The 12,005-nt window shown below is 50.1% G+C and overlaps 1 protein-coding gene across 11 annotated transcripts in view; it reads right to left on the reverse strand.

Moving 5' to 3' along the window:
- MEF2A (myocyte enhancer factor 2A) overlaps positions 1–11,400 on the reverse strand; it is a 64,015-nt gene extending 52,615 nt beyond the window's left edge. For 5 of the 11 annotated variants that reach the window (XR_013959651.1, XM_080651406.1, XM_080651404.1 and 2 more), the window contains exon 1: positions 11,224–11,354. The gene's annotated coding sequence lies outside the window, so the exon portion shown is untranslated. Of the gene's footprint in view, positions 1–11,223 lie in introns of all 11 variants that reach the window. The other 6 variants (XM_080651399.1, XM_080651405.1, XM_080651403.1 and 3 more) reach the window with 2 other exon arrangements.
- Positions 11,401–12,005: the final 605 nt, after the last annotated feature.

Genomic DNA, 12,005 nt, shown 5'->3' on the forward strand with positions numbered 1-12,005 from the left:
GGAGCGCGATATTCTTTCCGCGAGCTTTGCGGCACTTAACGTTTCCTCTCATAAACAGCCCGACGTTGATTGGACAGAAAGCATGCCACGTTAAAGAGCGACCAGACAGCATCTCATTTTATAATTAAGCGATGCCCAGGAAGGGTGTTACTTGCTACGGGACAAAACCCTGGAAAACAGCAATGCCAAGCCTGGGCCTTTAGATGTCCTTCCCCTGCACACGTCGGTCTCGGGAATCAGGGCTTTAAACGCCGACGCTGAAGAACGTGACCGCGTTTCATTTCTTCTAGGAGAGAGTACTAAAAACAGAACGAATGAATCACCAATTCCCTTTAAAGGACCCACCACGTTACCTAAAATGTTACAACAAACAGAGGAGTATTTAATTACGGTATGAGAGAAATCAAGATAATACTGAGTCATTATTTTAATTACATGTTATAAACAACACATGGGCATCCACTATATTCCAGGCCTGTGGAAGATACTCGCTGAATATCTAGAGAGAGATAAAAAACGGGATTCTTACTCCGAGAGGCTCACCATGTGGCCAACAACACCCCACCACTGCAAAATGCCACAGAACCATCAGGTGGAAGTGGTCGCTTAAACCGTTCACTCTCTCAGAGGAAAAGCCTTTCTTCTCCAAGGTCGGGAACGTAAGGAGAAGCTCCCGCCTGCGGCCTGAGGAATCAGCAGGAACTGGCAGTGTCTTAGCCTGGACAGCCTCCGGGTCCCAAGCACTCCTACCTCCGGCCCAGTTCTCGCTTCTGAATACTCTCCCCCAATCAGAGACCAGGCCTCCCCGAAGAGATGGCTGGAGGACAAGCAGGAGGGGAGCCGGGAATAACATACGGCCCCCAAAGAAGGAAGTGCTCCAGAAATGACAGGAGCGTGTTAGGCGATCGAGGAGTTAAGCTGAATTAGGAAGCACCCACTGACCGAATGTGAGTTAGTGTGGGACATCAAACTCACACCAGAATGAGTCCTGTACTGATAGGCAATGGAGTATAACCTACTTGATTTTAAAAAAAAAAGAGTCTATGAATTTATGGTGATATTAAATAAGCGAATGAGAAGGCAAAGTTCTTCCTTACCATGGAGCCAAATGCCAAGCAGTAAATGTGGGACGAATCATAGAAAAACACCGTTTTGAAACCATTGGGTAATAGCTGATTCGGGCAAGAATCCTCAATGAATGCTAAAACTATTATGTGAGCTAAATTTTAGGGAGGACAGAATATTTACAGTCCCAAAGTGTCTCCCCACCAATTATTCAATCAGAGCAACGATCGCAATGACCGCTTTATATGGGAAAACTGGCAGGCAGACCTCAACTAAGTGGTCCAAGTGCACAGCATCGACAATGGGTCAACCTGACATCATACCGCCTCCTAACGTGCTGCCGAGGCCACGCCATCCCTTATGTGGGATTCCTGCCCGAAAAGCTTGGCCAGGATCTAACAAAGCGGCAGGATGACGAACCCAAACCCACAGCCAGCCTAGAAGGGCCTGTGCTCCTCAACACTTTTAAGTCAGAAAGAAGAAAAAAGGGGAAAAAAGGTTGAAGGGCCGTTTCAGATTAAAAGAGAGATGTGACAATTATAATGGAATAGATACTACATTAGAAACAGTGCTGCTAAAGAATATAATTGGCATAAATAAGATTTCAACAGGAACTGTATATTATAGTATCCACATATTAAATTTCCGGAACCCATCACACCATGGTTATGTAAGAATGTGTCTTTGTTCTTCGAAGATATCAGCTAAGACAATTAGGGAAAAGGATCACGATGTGTGCAACCCACTCTCAAATGGTTCAATAAAAATAGCTGTAGGAGGAAGAAGCCCGGCCGGCGTGGCTCAGTGGTTGAGTGTCAACCCAGGAACCAGGAGGTCACAGTTCGATTCCCGGTCAGGGCACATGCCCGGGGTGTGGGCTCCATCCCCAGTGGGGGGCGTGCAGGAGGCGGCCGATCCTTGATTCTCTCTCATCGTTGATGTTTCTCTCTCTCTCTCCCTCACCCTTCCTCTCTGAAATCAATTAAGAAAACACCATTTTTTAAAGAGGAAGACGAAGAGGGGGAAAAGAGGAGGATGAGGAAGCAAAAGGCGGTCTACAGAGTGGATTCCTGCTATCACGTTACAAGACGTGCTGTGCCCAACGAGGGGTTTCCTTGTTACAATACACCGTGGTGAGCGCAGCACCTCCATCTGTGGCCGGGCGTCTGGGATGCTCTGCGACAGGTGACCCGCCTCTGGCTCACTGAGCCGACGTGCAGCTCGGCATACTCCGAAGGTGTAACCAAGGGGCTCCCAGCTGCCAATCAGATCAACACCAACACCTGTTTCCAGACTTTGGGGCCGCTGTGTGAACACAGATAATAACGAAGCCAGCATGCCAAAGGCTCACGGCGGGCAGGCGGGGGGAAGTTCGCTGTACTCTTCTCGTAACTCTGCTCTAAGTTTTTTCCCAGAACACACACACACACACACACACACACACACACACACACACACCTGCTTGCTGACACTAACATTTTACCGGTGTTGGGAAACAGCCATTTCTGGACACCACCATCTTACCTCGCAGGTTCTTCTCTCCCTTTCCCTCCACAATCCTTGTCAAATTAAGGTTAAGGCCAGTAAGAAAAAGGTTTTCCGTATCAAGATCCACATCCTGCTAAAGTGGTCCCCATCTTGCAAGTGGGATAGAGTCCCAAACCCCACTAAAACGTGGACCGGTTCTCACTATTACAAACCGTGGTTAAGGTCCCCGACGCTGGCCAAGCGAATCTTTGTTAGCAGCACAAGTGAAACCCGCACTGTGTTTCATGTCGACTGTGCTAAACTGCAGAGTCCCCTCCCCCTAGCCCAGTGGTCCGCAAACGGCAGCTCGCGAGCCACATGCGGCTTGCGAACCGCGGTTTTCTGCTCTGTTGACTAGTGAGTTTGCCAACCACTTCATAAGGCATTACCCTTACCCAGAAGTTTTGACTTCAGGTTAAAGACATTAGTACATTGCCCTGACCGGTTTGGCTCAGTGGATAGAGCATCAGCCTGCGGACTGAAGGGTCCCGGGTTCGATTCCGGTCAAGGGCATGTACCTTGGTTGCGGGCACATCCCCGGTGGGAGGTGTGCAGGAGGCAGCTGATCGATGTTTCTCTCTCATCGATGTTTCTAACTCTCTATCCCTCTCCCTTCCTGTAAAAAATCAATAAAATATATTTTTTTAAAAAAGACATTAGTACATTATTAAAATGTTTTTTAAGTGTTTTTCCCTAAGGCAGTGGTCGGCAAACTCATTAGTCAACAGAGCGGCAAACCGCGGCTTGCGAGCCGCAGTTTGCCGACCACTGCCCTAGCCTTTCGGAGATAAAACAAAAGTAGGTGGGTGAGCTGAAGGGAGGAACGGGCTAGAGATGCTGGTTAGTAAGGAGCTCCGAGCAACCCATTATACGTTCCAACACCGTTTCACGGCGAGAGGCATTGCCAGCGCAACACGATGACGAGATAGCATATCGGGCAACGCCACTGCGCTCAGCAGCTCTGACTTCCGGCCGGGACCCAAATGCTGATGGCAATGCCCATCGATCTGCACACCGATGCACAAGGAGTCTCGTCCAGCCCGGAGAGCGCCTTCACCGTTTCGAAGGGCAGGCTGGGAAAACCAGCTGCGGTTGATCCTTGCCGCTGATTAGGAACACTGCCACCCTGGCTGCGCATTCCCTCGTTCCGTGGTGGGCCGGTCGGTCCCGAGCACACACACCGAGCCAGGGAGCCTGGCTGTAGGCGCCCAGCCCCGCACTCCAAACATTCTAAAATGGCATTTTTTTATATATATTTTTATTGATTTCAGAGAGGAAAGGAGAGTGAGAGATAGAAACATCAATGATGAGAGAGAATCACTGATTGGCTGCCTCCTGCACGCCCACCACTGGGGATTGAGCCCGCAACCCAGGCATGTGCCCTTGACCAGAATCGAACCCAGGATCCTTCGGTCCACAGGCCGATGCTCTATCCACTGAGCTAACCCGGCCAGGGCTAAAATGGCATTTCTTTTACAGACAGTGTGTCGTATCAAGACCAAGGGAGAAACACTCTGTCTTGAGAGATTAAAACTGGCATCACAGATGACACTTGAGCCACAACTTGAAGAGTAAGTCGTGCAATAGGTATGTAAGCAAAGAAGCATGCCGATTCCTAGCAAAAATAGGAACAGAAGACACCAAAGCACTCAATCAGACATCTACTGTCTCCCAGGGCCACGCAGTGTGCTACTGCCTGCAGACACAGCCGCCAACGGACAGACAAGGCCTCGCCCTCACCGAGTTTACATTCAGGTAAGAGAGAAAGGCCACCAAGAAGCATTCACTAGCCCTGGCTGGTGTGGCTCAGTAGTTGAGCATCGACCTAGAAACCAGGAGGTCACGGTTTGATTCCCGGTCAAGGCACATGCCCGGGTTGCGGGCCGATCCCCAGTGGAGGGCGTGTAGGAGGCGGCCGATCCATGATTCTCTCTCATCGTTGATGTTTCTCTCTCTCTCCCTCTCTCTCTTCCTCTCTGAAGTCAATAAACATATTTTTTAAAAACAAACAAAAACTAAACCAGCCATGTGTAAATTGTAATAAGTATCTTCAAGGCGACAGACGAGCTGCGTGAAGACAGTAACGAACGCAGGGCAACATTAAACTGGAGAGTCTGCGTGAGGACGTGAGCCCGCCTTACGAAGAGCATCTCAAGCAGCTCTCACCAAAGGCCAAGGCCATCGAGGGCTTCAAGAACACGGCGGGTCCAGGTGGCAGGCAGCCGGTGATGAGGAGAAGCAGCCTGGAAGGAAAGAGGAGGAGGAGAGAGACCCTTCAGGCCACAGAGAGGAGAGGAATGGGACGTCGCTGGAGGATTCGAAGCGGAGAAATGACAGGCTTTAGCTCTCCAAACAATCCCTAGCGCTGCCGTGTGAGAAAAGACCTTGTGAGGAGCAAGAGAGGGAACCAGAAGGCCTGAGCGGAGGCTGCTGATGCATGCAAAGCGTAAGGGAGCCTTGAAGTCAAGAGGTGGCCGGGAGGGCAGAGGGGCGGATGGCTCACGGTAAATGCTGCAGGGTCGGCCCAAGGCGGGATCGGGCTGCACGTAGGAGGAAGGAGTGAAGGCAGAAAGACAGCTTACGCTTTTGGCTCGAGGACTGCCGTCCATGGAGATGGAGAACGCCAGCAGTGACACCAAGGCCTGGGGGCTGGAGGGAGGAAGAGGACTGTGGGAGAGGAATAAATAGCTATGTTGTAGTCACATGGCTAAAATGACGTTTGCAATCCCAGCTAGATTTCCAAGTGGATGTGGAACTGAAGGGCAATTCCGGGCAAGGAAAATAAACGTGGCCGTCATCAGCAGGCGTGGCCTTCTCGGGGAAGAGCCAGCAGCTGGCCCGAAGGGGGTCAGAGAATTGAAGGGCAGAGGCTGACAATGAACCTGAGAGATAGGACAGAATCCATCGGGAAGTGAACCGTGACTAAAATAGTAGCCATGGCAGCAGTGGTAGTGACAGCACTGGCAGGGAACAGACGTGGCTGCATTTTAGGGACCGAGCACCGTGCTGAAGCCTTTAAAATACACATCTTGTCTTGTCCTTGCAACAACTCCATGAGGATGGAGACCTCGCCAAAGAACACCAAGCACTAGACTGGATATTCTAAGATACTATGATTTTATTTATTTTACTTTTTTAAATCCTCACCTGAGGATATTTTTTCATTGATTTTTAGACGGGGGGGGGGGGGGGGGGAGAGGGAGAGAGGGAGAGAGGGAGAGAGGGAGAGAGGGAGAGAGGGAGAGAGGGAGAGAGGGAGAGAGGGAGAGAGGGAGAGAGGGAGAGAGGGAGAGGGAGAGAGAGAGAGAGAGAGAGAGAGAGAGAGAGAGAGAGAAACATCAACGTGAGAGAGACACATCAATTGGTTGCCTGGACCCGGGCCTGGAGCCTGCAACTGAGGTACCTGCCCTTGACCAGAATCGAATCCAGGCCCCTTCAGTCCCCAGTCGGATGCTCTATCCAGAGCCACACCAGTTGGGCAGCGGTAGGATTTTAGAGGCCAATCTCTACCCCTTAAATGACTGCCTCTCTGCTGATTTTCTATGCCTTCGAATTTTTTTCGTAAAAGAAGAATGACGTTTAGACCTGAATTTTAGAAATGTAATTTCCGTCTCTATGTAAAAGATGGATTGTGTGTGTGGGGGGGGGGGGGGAGAAGGGGAGAGATAAGAAGTGAGACAGGCAAACACAGTAGTCAATGCGAGAGCACCCAGCTTTAATAAGCCAGCAGTTACCTGCCCAGGTTAAATGAAGAGGACCCCTTTGTCCCAGGGGTCACAAATCATAACTCAAACTAACCCAAGTCAACCTGCACACTAGTACACATGCTGCTGGTAACAAAGATAACCTGGTAAAGGGGGCCAGCTCATGCAGTATAAGTTCACCACCCACTCCCAAAATACCTCTCAAAACATAACTTTACTGATGGTTGAATTTTTTTTTAAAGCTCACAGACTAAAGTTTATATTTTTGTATAAGGGAGAAAATAAAAATAGTATTCATTCAAGACAGCCATAAAAAGATGTGGCGTGGTTGATGTTTATTAGTAGTCTGATCCACTATTGTTTGTTTTTTACCCACATTAACAATTCCTCTGGCTTCCACCACCATCAGATTCAACTAAAGAAGGAAGTTACCAGCTGTCACACATCAAGGTTCAAACACTGGCATTCTACCTCAGAAACCTGCCACTTTTTAACTTACATACGTATGACTCCATCTCAATGATTACTAAGACAATGTGATATTAAAAATAATATGAAGTTCAATAAACAATTAAGTTCAGTAAATACAAATAACCATTGAAATCGGTAAATAAAAACTTATATTAAAATGTAGTACTTACTAATAATAGTATGTGTCAACACACATCAGGTGCTATGCGTGAGACTTAAATGGGTTTACGCTCAATTATAATAAACTAGACACAGGTTCACAGATTGTAGACTACACCGGTAAAGCACACACAGATAAATCATTTCATTCCACAAAGCAGGTAAAATGAAGAAATGGAAATTATACAGGGGGAGGCAAAGGTAACCCCACAGTTGTTCATATAGAAAATAATCTATATATATAAAAGCCGAAGCGACCGTTCGACCGTTTGCTATGACGTGCACTGACCACCAGGGGGCAGATGCTCAACACACAGGCATGGAAACATGGAACAGACTGATGAATCTCTGAGGGGAGGGGGGAGGCGGAAAGGGCGGGAAGAGATTAACCAAAGATTTTATATGCATGCTAGAGGCCCAGTGCACAGATTCGTGCACGGGTGGGGTCCCTTGGCCTGACCTGTGGGGATTGGGCCGAAACTGGCAATACAACATCCCCAGGATTGCAAGAGGGTGCAGGCCAGGCCAAGGGATCCCACCAGTGCACAAATCCGTGCACAGGGCCTCTAGTACAATAAATAATAGCACAAGAATAAACTGTTGCATGTACTCACAACTAGAAACCTACTTTTGCCCCACCCCGTAGACTACCTCCTAAAGAAAAGCTATTTTTAAAATACACCTATGGCAGGTATGTTACAAAAATATTTTTCTAATTTCAAATTTTAATGACTGCATCTTGAAAACACAGTTAATTCCTAAAGGGCGCATTTCACTGAAGAGTAGGGAAACTTATTTAACTGTAACTTTTTTTTTTTTTTTTTTTTAGTTTGGGGACATTAGAGAAGTTAGAATCAAACAATGATTGCAGATTAAAAAATCTAATGTAGGTGAGCCAGGTAAACATTTTATGTAGACTTTGACAATGACTTTGAGAGGCTGGCATATTGTATCCCAAACAAATATACGTGCATTCTCCTATATTTACACGTTATAGGAAGTCCTTTGGTCACACACACTACACGTACATGTACTAGGTAGGTACTTTGCCTAGTACATGTACGTGTAATGTCTGTGACCAATCTTATTGGAAGGAAGGGATATGGGGGGAAGAAATCCAGAGAGATCAGGCCATGTGCCTTTTTGTACACCGAGCCTCAGGCAGTGTGCTAAAACTTTCACACCCATTATTTCTCTTAACCCCAACCATTCCAAGGGGCAGGCAGTGTAATTCCTTCGGATTTTCCAAACACCTCCTAACTTTGTCAGGGGTAGAGCTGAGTTGTCAACCAAGATCTGACGGCAAACGTGCAGATCAGTCCCCAGTACAGTGTCCTAACGTGCGAGGTTACCCAACTGGCCCCATGTATACTCCTCTAATTACTTCATCCATGGAGAGTGTTCACAGATTCTCCTTCTCTTCCAGAAAAAAGCAATCAGATCACTCTCAACCCACAGGGCAGTATTTCCACTGTCCCATCACTGATAAAACTTCAGCAACACTTCGTAACATTCACAGGTACCCAGGGTGTATCTTTAAACAAAACCAAATAGCAAACAAACAAAAAAATAAATAAAAACAAAAAGCAAGCAAACAAACAAGAGGGGTATGGTCTGGTTCCTGACAGTGTAAATGCCCACAGACAACCCGGAACCATCATCACTGTGTGTCCTCTTTCCAGATTAAAAGCAGCAAACGGAGAGAAAAAAAAGGCTTCCCAAAACTTGGCTGACAACATGCGACTTCCCAATAACAAATTTGTTGACAGCCTCCTCCTCATAGATTAGAACACAGATCTACTCAAGATTTAACTGGAAGAGCTCAAACGTTAAAATCATGTTCTATTAGACATTCCGTAGTTACTTAACTACCCTCGGCACACACGTCACTATGTCTCTCCCGGTAACCAGGCGAATGGCTGATGTTGCTATCGCTCCAATGTTAATACGATTAATATTACTCCTTGCAGCATTCTAAATGGAAGATACAAAGCTACAACGCACCTGCTTTGAAAAATAAAACACCACTCAACATCTTTAAAAGATTACTTCCAGCTGTATTTACAAAAAAAAACAAAAATAAAAACCTTTGTCACACCTACCTATTAAGGAAATATAAAAACTCCAAGAATATGGAAGGAGGTCATTCTCAAGCCATAATTCAACACGATGACATTACACTTATTATTGCCAAATCCCAACGAGCTATGTTCCTTCCACTGAACAACCCTCACCACTCACTCAAATCCCTTAATTAAAAAAAACAAAACAAAAAAACAACTTTTGCTGCAGAGTAATTTCTGTTCAATATAATTTCATCACCTTTGTTCCAATGTGAAAAACACACACAGTTTTATACACAAGGAACAATAGTGTGAAGTAAAAGAAATAGATAAGCAAGTTTGTTCGAGTAGTTAAGTTTCTGTCGGAAACAACCTTGCAAACAAATGGCTCAAGTCTGAAATCCACGAGGTATCCAAAACGCAGTGTTAGCGCTTCAGAATACTTTCATTTTTATAACATGATTATCACAGCTTTTTCACAAGAATGCTGAGAACTGACAGTGATTCCAGAATCCATCAGGACACCATCCGCTCAGCTGGTCTTAACAGTTCCTGACCCATCACGCGTTCACTCCCATTTGCTACCAAGTCTACCTCAAACCAGCATCCTACTTTGGTGGAAACATTTTTTTTAGTTTTTTTCCTAAAACAAAAGTTACCATACAGTGAAAGAAATGAGTTGACCAAGACCTCCAAAAATACACACACCCACCAAAAAAAAATGGACATACAAAAGCCATAACAAGCCCAATAGTTATTTTATCCCCCATTCCTCAATTCCTATTTAAAAAAAAAAAAAAACAAAAAAAAAAACGCCATACTTAGGCTTTTTAAAAAAAAAAATCTAACTATTCTGTTTACCTTTTGCGCAGACTGTGCAAGCACTGCCAAGGTAACAGATTTTACAACTGGCAACTGGAGCGCTTGGCAGTCGCCAAAACAACACAGCTGGATCCTTAAAGGGAAAGGACTGCTGTGCCATCCGCAGCCGTAGGAACACGCGGGGCAGGACCCACGGGGAACAGGCTGGAGGACAATTATTTGTTTTATTATTATTTTTTCCAATTATTGGTTTTAACAGGCACCCACCCCATTGTGAGCACAGCGCAGCAGGAGGCCCCCTCGGATCGCGGTGTGACTGCGGGAGGCCCCCCCGCCCCCCCATCTCGCTGGAAAACTGAAGCGCAGGTTAAGGATATGCCGCTTCCTTCCATGTACACACGGTTCCCGGCGGGACCATTCAAGGAGCCTGGCTTCCTATCTCGTCTGCCCTTTCAGGGGGTTAAAAAAAAATAACAATAAATGTTTTCTGGGCTTGGAAACGCTCACTTTTTCCAAAGTTTTTTCTTCTTTTCTTTTTCACGATGTCACCTACTAACTTCATTCTCGCTGTTCCAAGACAGATGATAATCGAACTAAAAGGCAAAGTTTCTATCGCACAAACCCTTCCCCGCGAGCCAGGATCCGCTTGGATGTCCTCCTCGCCTCCCCCCCCCCCCGCCCCCCGCTTCCCCGCGAGGTTTCCCTGTAGGGTCCCCGCGTCCGCACCCGCAGGTGCCCCGGGCCGGGGGGCCACCTCCTCGACCCTCCAATAGCGACCCCGCCGCCACTGACATCTACACACACCGGAGTTCGCACCGAGATGTTCCGCCCCTTTAGACCGACCTTCTCCCAGAGCACAAGTGGGGGGACTTCAAGTCCCGCAACAGCGAGCGCCGGACGCCCCCGACTCGGAGCGGGGGGAGGGGGTCAATCCCTTTGGGGAGACCCGGAAAGGCGCCAGGCCCCCAGGAGACTCCAACTTTCAGGGAGGTGACGTCCCCAGCCCCCGAACGCCGTGCGCGCCCCGAGGCTCCCGCAGCCGAGTCCGTGCTGCCAGATCCCTCCCTGGCCCCGCGGCACCCTTCCGGCACCCCTCCGACCCGGGCCCGCCCTTGGGGCACCCCGCCCCCACCTCCTCGGGGTGCCTTGCCCCTCCGTGAGGACCGGACCGACCCGACCTCCTCCGGGGCCACCTCCCCGCACCCCGCCCGCCCCAGCGCCGCCAGCCCGCGACACGGCCTCCCGCCAGCCGGACGCCGCCCTGTCCCAGTGTCGCTGGGGCCAGCGGGCTCCATGCCTCGGTCGCCCTGCATCCTGCCCCAGCGAGCCACTGCCCCCAGCCGGCCCCGTCGTCGGAAGGCCGCCCTGTCCGGCACCCCCAGCCCCGAGCACCGAGCCCCAGCGGCCCTCACCGTGTCCCCAAGACGCGGGCAGGCGTGCACACGCCGCAGCCAGGACCCGCCGCCAGCACCGCGTCGCCCGGAGACGCCTCCCTCCCTCAGCCCGGGACTCGCCGGGACGGCCGCGCACGGATCCCCACACCGGGGCTATTTTTAGGAGCCAGGCCCGGGCCAGACCGGAACTCGTTCCTGCCCGCGCGCATGCGCACTGCGCGGGCGACCGCGGTGTCCCTCCGCCAGCCTCGCCTTCGCCCTCCTCTCCCCCGGATGCCCGGTTCGCTTCTCCCATGAGCTTTCCCTAGGGACCTGCTCTATCTCCTCGGTGGGCCCTAGAGTCCTGGGTCTGGGGGAGGCCCTGGTGAGGGCTGAGGGAGGCATGCCGATGGGGAGCGAGGCCACTCCACAAGGACAGGAGGGCGGACTATGTTTTTCCGGGTGGGTTAGGAGACGGATCACCCGGCACAGGAAGGGAGATGACGGCGGCTTGGCGCCGGGCTGCGGGATGGAGCTGGCCTTCCTCTGAGGGGCCGCGTTCTCCAGGGAGGGATACTGGTCATTTGATGAGGGCTGGGGCGGCTCCCAGGGCGGGCTGGCCCGGTAGCGTCGCGCCCGTCCGCCCCCACCGCCCTGACCAGCCCGCGGGGGCGGGCCCCGAGCGCGCTAGTGACGCGGCCCGTGGCCAATGGCCGCGCGAGGCCGCCAGCGGCAGCCAACCCGGGACGCCAGGGGGCGGGGCCGGAGCATGAGGTCTCTTGCCCGACGGCGTCCTGCACCGCGCAGACGCCCCCTGCCGG

Source organism: Plecotus auritus, assembly GCF_963455305.1.
Source record: "Plecotus auritus genome assembly, chromosome: 15".
NCBI lineage: Eukaryota > Metazoa > Chordata > Mammalia > Chiroptera > Vespertilionidae > Plecotus > Plecotus auritus.